This window comes from Vidua chalybeata, chromosome 10 (assembly GCF_026979565.1).
Source record: "Vidua chalybeata isolate OUT-0048 chromosome 10, bVidCha1 merged haplotype, whole genome shotgun sequence".
Lineage (NCBI taxonomy): Eukaryota > Metazoa > Chordata > Aves > Passeriformes > Viduidae > Vidua > Vidua chalybeata.
The window spans coordinates 18,835,213-18,846,562 of NC_071539.1; the positions used below are offsets into that span (position 1 = coordinate 18,835,213).

The 11,350-nt window shown below is 44.8% G+C and overlaps 1 protein-coding gene across 2 annotated transcripts in view; it reads right to left on the reverse strand.

Moving 5' to 3' along the window:
- PXYLP1 (2-phosphoxylose phosphatase 1) overlaps window positions 1–8,490 on the reverse strand; it is a 48,310-nt gene extending 39,820 nt beyond the window's left edge. Inside the window, exon 1 of one of the 2 annotated variants that reach the window (XM_053952321.1) lies at window positions 8,410–8,490. The gene's annotated coding sequence lies outside the window, so the exon portion shown is untranslated. Of the gene's footprint in view, window positions 1–658; window positions 701–8,409 lie in introns of those variants that run through there. The other variant, XM_053952322.1, reaches the window with a different exon arrangement.
- Window positions 8,491–11,350: the final 2,860 nt, after the last annotated feature.

Consider the following 11,350-nt stretch of genomic DNA (forward strand, 5'->3'; position numbering starts at 1 on the left):
TTTTTTCACCCTTGCACAGCAAACCATTTAGTTGTGGCATCTTACCTCCCTGTACTCTGACCACTAATCATCTTGCAAAGAAACACTTCTAAACCCAAATGCTTCTGAAAACTCCAGCAGGTACTTTAGGAAGATATACCACAATTATGAGTTGTAAATACCCTCATAAACACTTGAATAGCAACACAGGGGTTTTTAAGACCAAGGACAATAATTTCTGACATAAAGTCACTAAATGGGGTCATTACTGTAGTTTCTACATAATCAATGGTTCCTAGAACTATTAATAAGAAAAATATAAGTAAATACATGAACTAATTTAGAGATTAAAACCATTGTTTCAAAATATAAGGCACTATAAATCTGATTCTTTGGGGATGAAGTCATTGCCCTAAAACACTCTTTTCCTACTCCATACTCTCTGCTATTCCTAGAATTGTCAGTATATGTGAGAGAAGTTCTCAACAGTTGCAATTCAAATACTATTTCCACATCCTGCACATCCTTCCATTAAAAAGAAATAAATAAAACCACTATAAATTCAGTCTCCTTTTCTCCCAGAACACTTTCCCTTTAGAGGCTCAGCTTGGAGACAGCTTGCTGCCTTCGTGCCCAGGCTCTGGCAGCACCCTGACAGCAAAGGCATTTTTGCTCCTACCAGCTTCACTGGCCTATTTACACAGAATATCCAGTGCTCCCATCAGCCAGGACACAGGGGTGACATGCCCCTGCCTGGAGGAACTTGACAAAAGTCTAAATCAGCTCTGACAGTAAACAAAGGGAAAAAGCAGGGCTGCACATAGAAACAATTATGGAATGTTTCAGGGCTGCACATAGAAACAATTATGGAATGTTTCAGGGCTGCACATAGAAACAATTATGGAATGTTTATTCCAAGCTGTCTGCAGACCCCTTTCTGTTCTCCTTTCTCACAGATTTAGACATCTGTTTAGACCAGAGGACAAACCAGTGGTCAGCAGCAAAATTCATGCTTGTCAGCTCACACATCCTCTCCCTTTTGATTCAAACTTTTAGTCACTGATGCTGCGTATCACTTCACTCTGGGGAACTCTAGGTAAGAACCTCCATGCCTGAGCTCTGTTCCACAGCATGGAAAACACACAGGAAAGCTCCACACAGCACCCACAGGAACCTGTGAACTCCTTCAGCAGAGATACCTGTTTGGCACAGCCAGCACTGCTCTAAGGGCTCCGAGTGCAGCACAAACCCTGAAGATGGATGTGGGTTTGAATCTGAAGCTGCATTTTAGACAGAACAAGACACAGCATGGACTGCTTCCCTCAAACCACAGAGAAGCTTCACTGCTGTGTTACAATCTACCAATAAAATCCAATCTATAATAAAATCTGTCAAATTACAAAGCTTCCAACAGAGTTCAAATAACGATGGATCACAAGCCATTCCCCTGTTTAAAAAGTCAGACTTCATGGCATACCCAAATCTTAAGTATTGAAGAGACCACTGCAGTTCCTTTGCTAGCTTAAAACCTCTCCTCTTATTTTCATATTCCTTTTATGAACTATTGAAAGTCCCCATGCTTTGGCCTTTGGTTTTCCAGCTATGACTTTATAGGTCTCACATGGTTTTCTCATTTGAACAGCAAATGTATGAGATCGTGAAATATTTCCATGAGTAGCTGTCCTTAACTCTGGTTTCTTTTGGTCCATGTAAACCCTTAGCCTAAGAGATTCTTCAGTTCAGACAAACTTTTCAGTAAGTGTTTTCATCTGGCTTTGATTACCCCTTTTTGGTTGGAAGCAAGATCAGTGTTCTACACTACTGTGTAGAAATCTTAAAAAACTTGAAGTCAATACCAACCCATCAGTCCAGCACATCACTTTGGAGGCTCTGTTTGAACCAAATTTTAATACCCAGGAAAATCTGTCACAAGCCCAACTCTCTATTATCCACCTCAGGAATGTCCCCATATTCCTACTCCTTTTCCTATGCAATAAGAAGCCATACAAGCCTCTGAACTGCAGAGAAAGTAAAAACAAAACCAAAGGAAGTTCTTTTACTTCCTTAAAGGAAACTGAGCAACTCTATTTTAACAGTATTATGAAACTTGAAGGAAACCTTATGATTTTGATGGCTCTAGGCCAGAACTGAATATTAACTGGCAGCAAAACCATTCTAGAACATAGAGATAATTAAATAATTCTTTAAAAACAGCACCAGAATGTAATTATTTTAAACTTACAATTTTAAAACCATATACCATATGCTCATAACTATAAGCATAGATCCTAATCACCCCCAGATCAAAGGCAGTGGCTGATCTGATAACATCACAGCTCCAAAAAGCACACGAAGGCAAAGCAGTTAATGTGCCTGAATCATTAGATGATTTCTGGGGTTTGTTTTTAAGTTCAGGTTTTACTTTTTACAGTTTTAATTGTTTGAACAAGTCAATCTCCTGCTATAACACTCCCCTGTGAATGTTTCCTCTGAGCAGGAATCTGCCTCCCTCTGCCCCAGTGTCAGGGGTTGTGTCCTGAGGCAAATACCTTCTTCTGGCACCAACTTTGAAAGTAAACATTGCAGGGATGCACTCAAAGCTAGTTGTGATCAACCAGGGAAGACAAGCTGAATAAACAGATCAGTGAAGAAAGCTCATAAACACAGAAAAATGCTTATTTTCCCACACTTTATTTATCCCATGTAATGTTCTAGATGATATTAGTATTAAGGACAGTATTTTTCACTGCTTGTCAGCTCTTCCACTCAGGTTAGATTTGGATTTCAGAATGTGATCTGAGTTCCCAAATCTGTACTTCTTTTAATTCCAAATGACCTTTACTGGGTCAGTTTATACCCTAGCTCACACATACATATTCTCCTGGGTGAAGTTACATACCCCTGGTCCTCAGGGGCTCACACAGGTTGATTTGCTCACAGTATCCAAACTGAATGGATCTGGGGAGCCTTGATCTCTTCAGCCCACTCTCCATCATGTCTTGTGTCCCATCTTCATCTGATCCTTCATCCCTCACCCTCTGGAAAACTGCCAGAATTTGAACCCAGGGCCCCAGCCATTCCCCCACAGCTGTCAGCTCACCCTAAAATGCACCATTTTACATCTGGTGATTTGGCCACTACAGAGAGCCTTCCAGGTAGTAAAACACCATTTTACCTAATTAGCTTAATTATAGATGTGAAAAACGGCAGTGCAACAACCTGGTAAGTGTTGCAAGAGGGATGGACGGGATGACATTGATTTTTACCCATCACATTTCTACTCTATCCTATCCTTGTGTTCAAGCTGTATTTTGACCCTCATCCCAAAAGATTTTTCTTCTGCCTATAGCCCTGCATGAGATCTGTTCCATCCTGGTTTTATATGTCAGGTCACCCAAAACTTCCATATCCAACCACTTCCACAAAATCTCAAGGATTCAAAATTACAGGGCAGATACTTCTGTTCCAAGTGGAAAACTTGTGCTTCTCCACACATTCTACTATTACCCATTGCAACTCATACTGGAGAGGGAAAAAAAAGATCAAACATACTTTATTCAGCAGTTTTGTCAACTTCCTGCAATCTAACCCCAGAATGGTGATTACACAGATGCATTAGCACACAGTCAGCATTTTCTGCTGCCCTTCCCTCCCCACAACACTGCACAGCTGCCAACTTGCCTGGCTGCTTGCGAGCTGAATGGGGAATAACACAGGCAACATACTGGGAAAACTGCCACGCTGCTGGCAAAAGGGCATGCCTGGCTCTTCCCTGGATCCTCATGGCAGCAGCACAAGCTAACCACCAGGAACACATCATCTTACAGAGAGAGACAGCTGAACACACAGGTGCAGGCAGGAGAGTTACTGCTTCAAAAAGAAAAATAAAAATTGATTTAGGTAAACAGCACTGGCATTAAACATCATGCCCCAGCATTTCCTTGGAAAGGCCCTTTGGCTACAGTTCTGTTGTTTGGTTTTGTTGCTTAGCTGGTTTTACATTTTATCAGCCCACAGAAGCTCCCCATGAAGGCACCCAAAGGTACCAGAGAGAGAAACACAAGGCTGTGTTCAGTCTCAGGAGCAATCGACAAACCAACACCACAACCACAGACACAGGGAAGGAGAATAAAGCATGAGAAACACAGGGCAAAGTGCAAGAACCAGTGCCAGCATCACTCTGTCCTTTTAACAATGATTAACCACTGAGGGTACCAGCTGTCTGTCTGCAGGGTGCCCATCAGCCACGGCCAGCATCTGCAAGGCACAGCACAGCACCTTGCACTACACAAGTAACTGGGACATTTATTATTGCACACACTGGCACACAGCTGTGGTGTCTATGTTTTTATTTTCACAAGGGAAACCACGAATGTGACAATTCTGGGGAGAAACTGACTTCATTCTTGGTTTATGCTAAAGTTCTGGGTGGCTGTAGAAACTATGAATGGATCAGTTGAAAAACAGCCACTGATAAGTATTTCCAGACAGCCGTTCTGGAAGTGTTCACCATGTGGCACAAACAAGCCTAATTATTTCAGCTTCCAAAAATCAGTTGCTTTTAAGAAATATGCCAGCTGCCTAGCTTTTCAAAACCCAGTTTACTTCTCTAATCAATATGAAATAGCCTGTCAATCATGCAGTGAATCCTCTGCCTGTCATCAGAACCACTTGGTGCCTAATCACACACTTACCATCTACCTTTGTAGCCCTGCTGGCAAATGTTTCTATTATCAGCTTGCACAATGCAAAAAAAAAAAAAAGCTCTTTCTTGCTGTTTAGGATGAACCATTACATTGATGATTCAGGCATTATCTGTTTTTTCAAAAAGAATTGTAAATGCCATTTGTCACAGTACACCTTCCCACTCTTCTATTTCTTCACTGAACAAGAAAATGCCTCACCCAGCTGTAATCAGAGAACATCGAATATTTTCAAGACAAACAAGAACATAAATTCTGAATTCTAACCTAAACCCAATGGCACAAAACAAGCCATGTGCTCCTACATTGACTTAAGACTCATGTATTTTAGACAATAACATTTCCCAAATTCTTCTGCCCCAAATAGTGAGCAAAGATAAATGCTTGCTTCAGGGGATTCACTTTGGGATTCACCAAAGTGCAGCCTGATTTTAACAGAATATGAAACATGTCACAGTCTGTACAGCATTTCTAGTATTGTCCTGGAAAACTGCTCCAGAAACCTTCAGTCATCATCATCCTTTACACAGCTTTATAATCAACGGTTTCCAATTCTGTTTCTGTGTAACTTATGCCATACACTGACCTGCATTTCCATTCCCTGTTATGGAAAGCATTTTCAAAAGCATGTCAAAGAAAATAAGAAAATGTGCATTTTGAAGCACCATATTTTATCAGTACTGCAGTATTTTAATACAAGTACATTAAAATTACCATGACACTCAAACCCATGAAAGTAAAAATCTTGCATCAAATCTACATTTAAGTCTCCTCCCAAATATTTGATATTTCTTCCCTTTTTGCTGCAAAATTTAAGGGTGTTTTTTTTACATATATATATAATTTACCACCCAAGACAGAGTTTTTTTTTTTAATATACCCTTCTGAATGTGAATCAAAGCTCACTTACTGCCTCCCTCTCCCAGAGAATCAAGATTAAAGGCTATGTTCAAACATTTCCCAGATGTGATGCACTGCTGGGACAGTTGTGACTCAAACCACACTCTTTGTCCAACATTTGGACCACAGAGGTTCTTTTTAAGCAGCTTTTTCTCACCCTTGAGGCTGCTGTTTGTATGTGCTGCCCCAGTGCCTGTCAGGCTGCTACAATTTCTTTCCCTGCACATTCTTGGTAACAATCTACCAGTAACTCCCAAATCCTTCCTGCATTCCCTATAGCAAACTCCTCCTTCTTTAGTCTTCTCATACCTCCTTCACCAAATGATTCTCCTAACAGCCAAAGCAATAGCTGTGTATTTTGTGCACACTCCCAAGCTCCTTGAGAGAGCACCTTCATCCTTTTGGTAGAGGCAGGCCTGAAGACTCCACCCTCTTGAACAATTAAAGTACCACCACCCCCCTGCAGCATCCATCATAAACCAAAAATCTAAATCATAAAGCATATGTTAGTAGGTGGCTTAACATTTCATTCCTATGCTCACATGATGTATGCTTGTGAGCAACATACATCTCACAGTGGTTTTCCACTTAATTAATTGCCAACATGCCATTGTTGGCCAAAAGATAAAATTGTGGGGAGATGACAAGAATATGCAACTAGAACTGACCATAAATCCAGATAAAAGCCACACTTAGAACCACATGATTCCACCAGTCATTTCTTGGGCAATAACATGCAGACACACTTAAGATACAAAGCCTTTATATCTAGAAGAATTTTTTTTCTTTTTAATATTTGCAACTTCCTCAGAAAAAAGCATCCAAAAAATTCAACTAAAGTCTAGTTTCAAAGAGACTGTGAAAATAAAAAAATACATAAGAAACCTCACAGGACACTTTAGGTTTCTTTTGTCTAAGGAGGTTATGGGAAGTGTGTAAAAAATACACACTCCCCTGTAAAACCACTGGAGGAAGCACACTTCATGGGGGACAGTGATTTTTCACAATGTGAAGCATTGCTTTTTGTGTTTCTTCACTCCAAGATGCCCACCTGTAAAACTAGACAGAAAAAAAAAAAAAAAAAAAAAAAAAAAAAAAAAAAAAAAAAGGCTCAGAAGACAAAAGCAAAAGAAAGCTGTTAGAGAAAATGAAGTTCCCAATCAGGAAAATTAAACCATTTAAGTTAAGGCTGCAGCCTAACCCGAGGCACACTGCCACACAGGTACAGACAGAGCCTCAGTTACACCAAAGCCATTTTACAGATCTGTTATTGTCAGACCGTCCCTATGACACCTCTGTCCCTCAATGCTTCCTTTGCCCCAGAACAGGGAGCTTGTTCAGTATGGACTAAATCTTATAAAAATAGTATTTCAGCACTACTGAGTTTACATAACATAATCAAGATACTACAATTAAAAGCCATTACAGAGAGCACCATATGTGTTTTAACCATGTGCACTACTTGTAGTTACCTTTTTGAGAAGATTAAAATTAAGCAGCTTTTGCTTTTCATCTCACTCACACCCTCCCACTACAAATTCTGTCTGAGCTAATCCTCCTTCTAGAGACGTCAAAACAGGGCATAAGCATTACAGCTACTTACTGCCAAAATGTGCTGGTTTAATATCCCATTACTATTGTAATACTGGCACAATAACTTATTATATGTGACAGCTTTTGCAGTTAGTCAAAGATAGAGCCACTTATTCAGTACTGGCTTTTTCATCACATAAAAATATCTTTGTAAAATTTGTAGAAGAGAAAATTTAAGTTCTGTACTCAGATGCTCATCTGAGACTATGATGCCAGACAAAATAAAAGGCTTATAAAGTCATTACACATGCTTTCCCTACCCGGTAATTTCAAAGACTTTATGTAAAGTGATCAGTCCAGAAATTCAGGTTACAGTGTTTACAAAGGCATTGTTTACTCCTTACTTCCTGGCATTTTAAAACACACTTTCACAGAGTTTTGTCTTGTTTTTTTTAAGGTCCACACTCTGCACGAAGGCCAAGACAATGTCCACCTCAGAACACACTTCCAATGAGAAGCCCACGCTTGTCAAAACGTTCAGGGTTATTTTTCTGGAACTTGCAGCACAGCAATACAAGAAGAAGTCTGTTCAAGGCCCTTGAAATATCTAGCTTAAGTAGTTGCGGTGAAAAGGATGCTGTGGGATACGCTAAAGACAAGAGGCATCAGGAAACAGGTGGATTCACGAAGTTACTCCACTCCGGCCACAGTGAATCCGCCAACAATGGATGGCAAGTCCCGGCACCCGGAGCAGCCCCGGCACCCGGAGCAGCCCCGGCACCCGGAGCGGCCCCGGCACCCGGAGCAGCCCCGGCACCCGGAGCGGTCCCGGCACCCGGAGCGGCCCCGCTCGCTGCCAGCCGAGGCGGGCACACGCGAGCCAGGCTCTGCACGCGGGGACTCGCAGGGGGACGAGCCCTGCCAGCCCCTGCCCTGCGCCGCGGGCACACAGCGGCTCGCACACAGCGGCTCGCACACAGCGGCTCGCACACGGCTCGGTCCCAGCGGGTCTCGCACAGCCCGGGTCCCGACCGGCGGCCGGGCTGCAGGGCTGACCCGCCCCGAGGCCCCGCGGAGGCCGGGGCCCGCGCCCACAGCGCTCCCGCCACCCCTCTCGGAGCCGAGCGCGGGCCGCATCCCCGCCGTCCCCGGGCGTCGGCAGCGACCGCCCGCCTGCTCCGCCGAGCCCCTACAGGGGGAGCGGAGCACCGCGGACACGGCAGCGGCGTACCGGGGCACCAGGCACAGCGCTCCCCGGCGTCGCGCCCCAGGCGCTGTCCCAGCCGCTCCTTACCTGCCTCTCCGCGCTCGACACCTCCTCCCGGGCCCGGAGCTGGAGCCGCCGGAGCCGCCACGCCACGGCCGCGGCCCCGCGCCCGCCGAGCGCCCGGCCCACCCTAGCGCCGCCCCCCCGGCCACGCCGCCCGCCCGCGCCCCCTGCCGGCCGCCGCCGCCGCCCCGCCAGCGCCCGGGCAGCTCCGCGCGGCACGGCCGGGACGGGACGGGACGGGACGGGACGGGTCGGGACGGGACGGGACGGGACGGGTCGGGACGGGACGGGTCCCGCAGCCAAGGAGGGACGGGCCGCCCGCTGCCGCCCTCCGCATACGCGGCTCGCCCGCCAAGGAGCCGGGAAGTGTCAGCCCTCTGAAGTCGCCTTCTTTCACAGCCACAGCTGCGGAGAGCAGCGAGAGGCTCCGGGGCCAACAGCGGGCACCCAGCCCGAGTTCCGTTCCCCATGCCCCAGCGCTGGTTTTCAACTTCCCGCTGCTTTTAGCTTGCAGCGTTGGAGAGGATGGCTGTCAGTTCCCCGGAGGTGCGGCATGACCACGTCCCGCAGCTGGGCGAGGTGGCTACTGCCGCTCACTCCGCTGGCACGTTCTTCTGATATCTGACTCACCGGGAGTACGGCTGGAAGCTGTCACGGCTCTTTGGAAGAAATGCCACAAATTTCAGTACAAAGATATAACAAACACTTCTCCTGTGCAGCTGATAAAAGTAAATTCATTCCATAACTTGCACAGTACTCACCGGGATTTGCTCCAAACAAAGCAGTTCCCAGCTAACCAGCCTGTCCCCTCACAGGAGCCAATTCTGCTCCACTAGCAGGAGTGCTTGTTCAATCCTGCAAGCTGATCACCTTTCAAATACACCAATTTTTCATGTATTCCTAAACCAGACCCTAAAATCAATTCTGCAGATTTGGAGAATGCCCTAATTCCCTTTACACACCTACTGTGGCATGTGGATGCAGAGCCTATGGGAATGATGGGTGATCAAAAGTGGTAGGAAAGATGTGTGCTAATGTCTTTGCAAACAATTCGATGGGGGAAGGTATGGTTGTTAAGGTCTTTGGAATGGGTCTTAATGTCTCTGCCAACTTCAAAAAGCAGGCTCCTTGCCGGAACAGCAGACAGCTTGACTCCTGGAACAGGCAAGGGTCTGCACAAGGCTGAAGTTTGGGGTGAAATGCCAGGTTCAAGGGGGGAATATGAGGTAAGTGGTTTGGGAAGGCTGTACCTTGCTAGCAGCTCAGCCGATGGGGAAAGGAAGAGGAACACATGTGACCAGGAGTTCAGGATAAAAGAGAGGCTGCACCCTCGAAAACCCCAAGAGAGAAACTGCACGGAGGTGTGCCCCAGTGGACTCTCCTTTATTTGAAGACTCCTCCTGTCTCCTTTATAGACACTGCCTTTTCATAGAGTGATTTTCTGTACATAAGCTATGCACTGTCACTAAAAATGTGGCACCAGCGTCTTTAGTTCCAGTAAGGAGGAACCTCGAGAATGTCTGTGGTTTTCCTACTCCATGGTTCCACTTTGCAACCCTGGATACTTCTGCCAGCTTCCAACTGTGCTGTCACACTGCTCTGCCAGATCAGCAGGCACACTTATCTCTGCGGCCTCTACTCTTGGGTCACAGTGACTGGTGATCACAGCCCTGCCAAGAGCAGCATGGAGTCACGTTTTCTTTCTTTGATGTTGCACATCCACAGAGCCAACATGTCCAGGAAAAAGACTGGGCATGGTTTCCTGGCTAAACTTGTACTTTTGTATGACTGGTATGATTTCACCTGAAAAATGTGCTGAGGTTCTCCAACTTGCTATTTTCTGATACGAAGTAGGAATTAATCTAGTTTTAACCAAGAGAGTGCAGAGCAGTGTGGGAAGGGGTTGTTCAGCTGCAGATCAGAAGAATGGAGCCTTTACCCACTGCTGCTCTCCAAAAGCCATCCCCAGAGCTGCTCGGCAGCCTGCAAACCACTGCTGTACATCAAATGCAGGCACAGCTGTTCTTCCCTGCTGCCAGCATCACATCAGATTAGAGTTAATTGATCACGATAATTTTCTTATTTTGTATAAAACCAGTGTCAACCATCTGAAAAAGAATGAATCTAGAGGAGTGGAAGAAGACAAACTATGGGCCCCTAGATGTGGACAGTGAGTTCTGACTGCAATTCACCAGCTCACTTTAGGGCATGTTAGGATAGCAAAATGCCCAGCCATAGCATGAAGAAATCTGACCTACCAGAAAGCAGAAGACATACCTTACAGAACAATTATCTCTGTATGGAAACAGTGATTTGCCATGATGGCAAATGTTTGCCAGGTCAGTGGCATTTCCACATCCCTCCAGAACACAGTGCAGTTCAAAAAGGATTTAGGATTCAGAAACTGTCAATCTGTTCTCCATGGAATAAAAGGATTTAATTTTCTTCAGAGGATGTTTTTGCTCTGGAAATTAAAATAGCTAGCTGATACACACAAAAGAAATCAACTTCCTAAGAGATATTCATTATGATATTTATAAAAGAAATTACTGTGTACTCCAAAATTGTTAATATCCTGAAAATTTCTCTGCAGAAACCACATACACGTGGATTTTAAAGACAAAATTAGAGGAGATTAACTGAATATTCACAGGGCAGAGCAACTGCAGCTCCTGTCCATGGGACAGACTCTGAGTTACTCACAGCCCCACCATATCACTTCATTTGATATTCCGGTCAAATGGATCTACTTTCTGCTATATATATCATGATGCATCAAACGATAGTGCAAATTATATTTAATAGTGTCAAGAATTGCTCTTCTGTCCTTTCAATAGAGTGAATTAGCTACAAACTATCAAAAGTTTTGTTGCATTAACCAGACAGTAGCCCTGAGCATGTCTGGACGTTAGAAGTGCATGGTCATTCACTACCATCAACGAACCATGGCCGAGACAAGCCACTG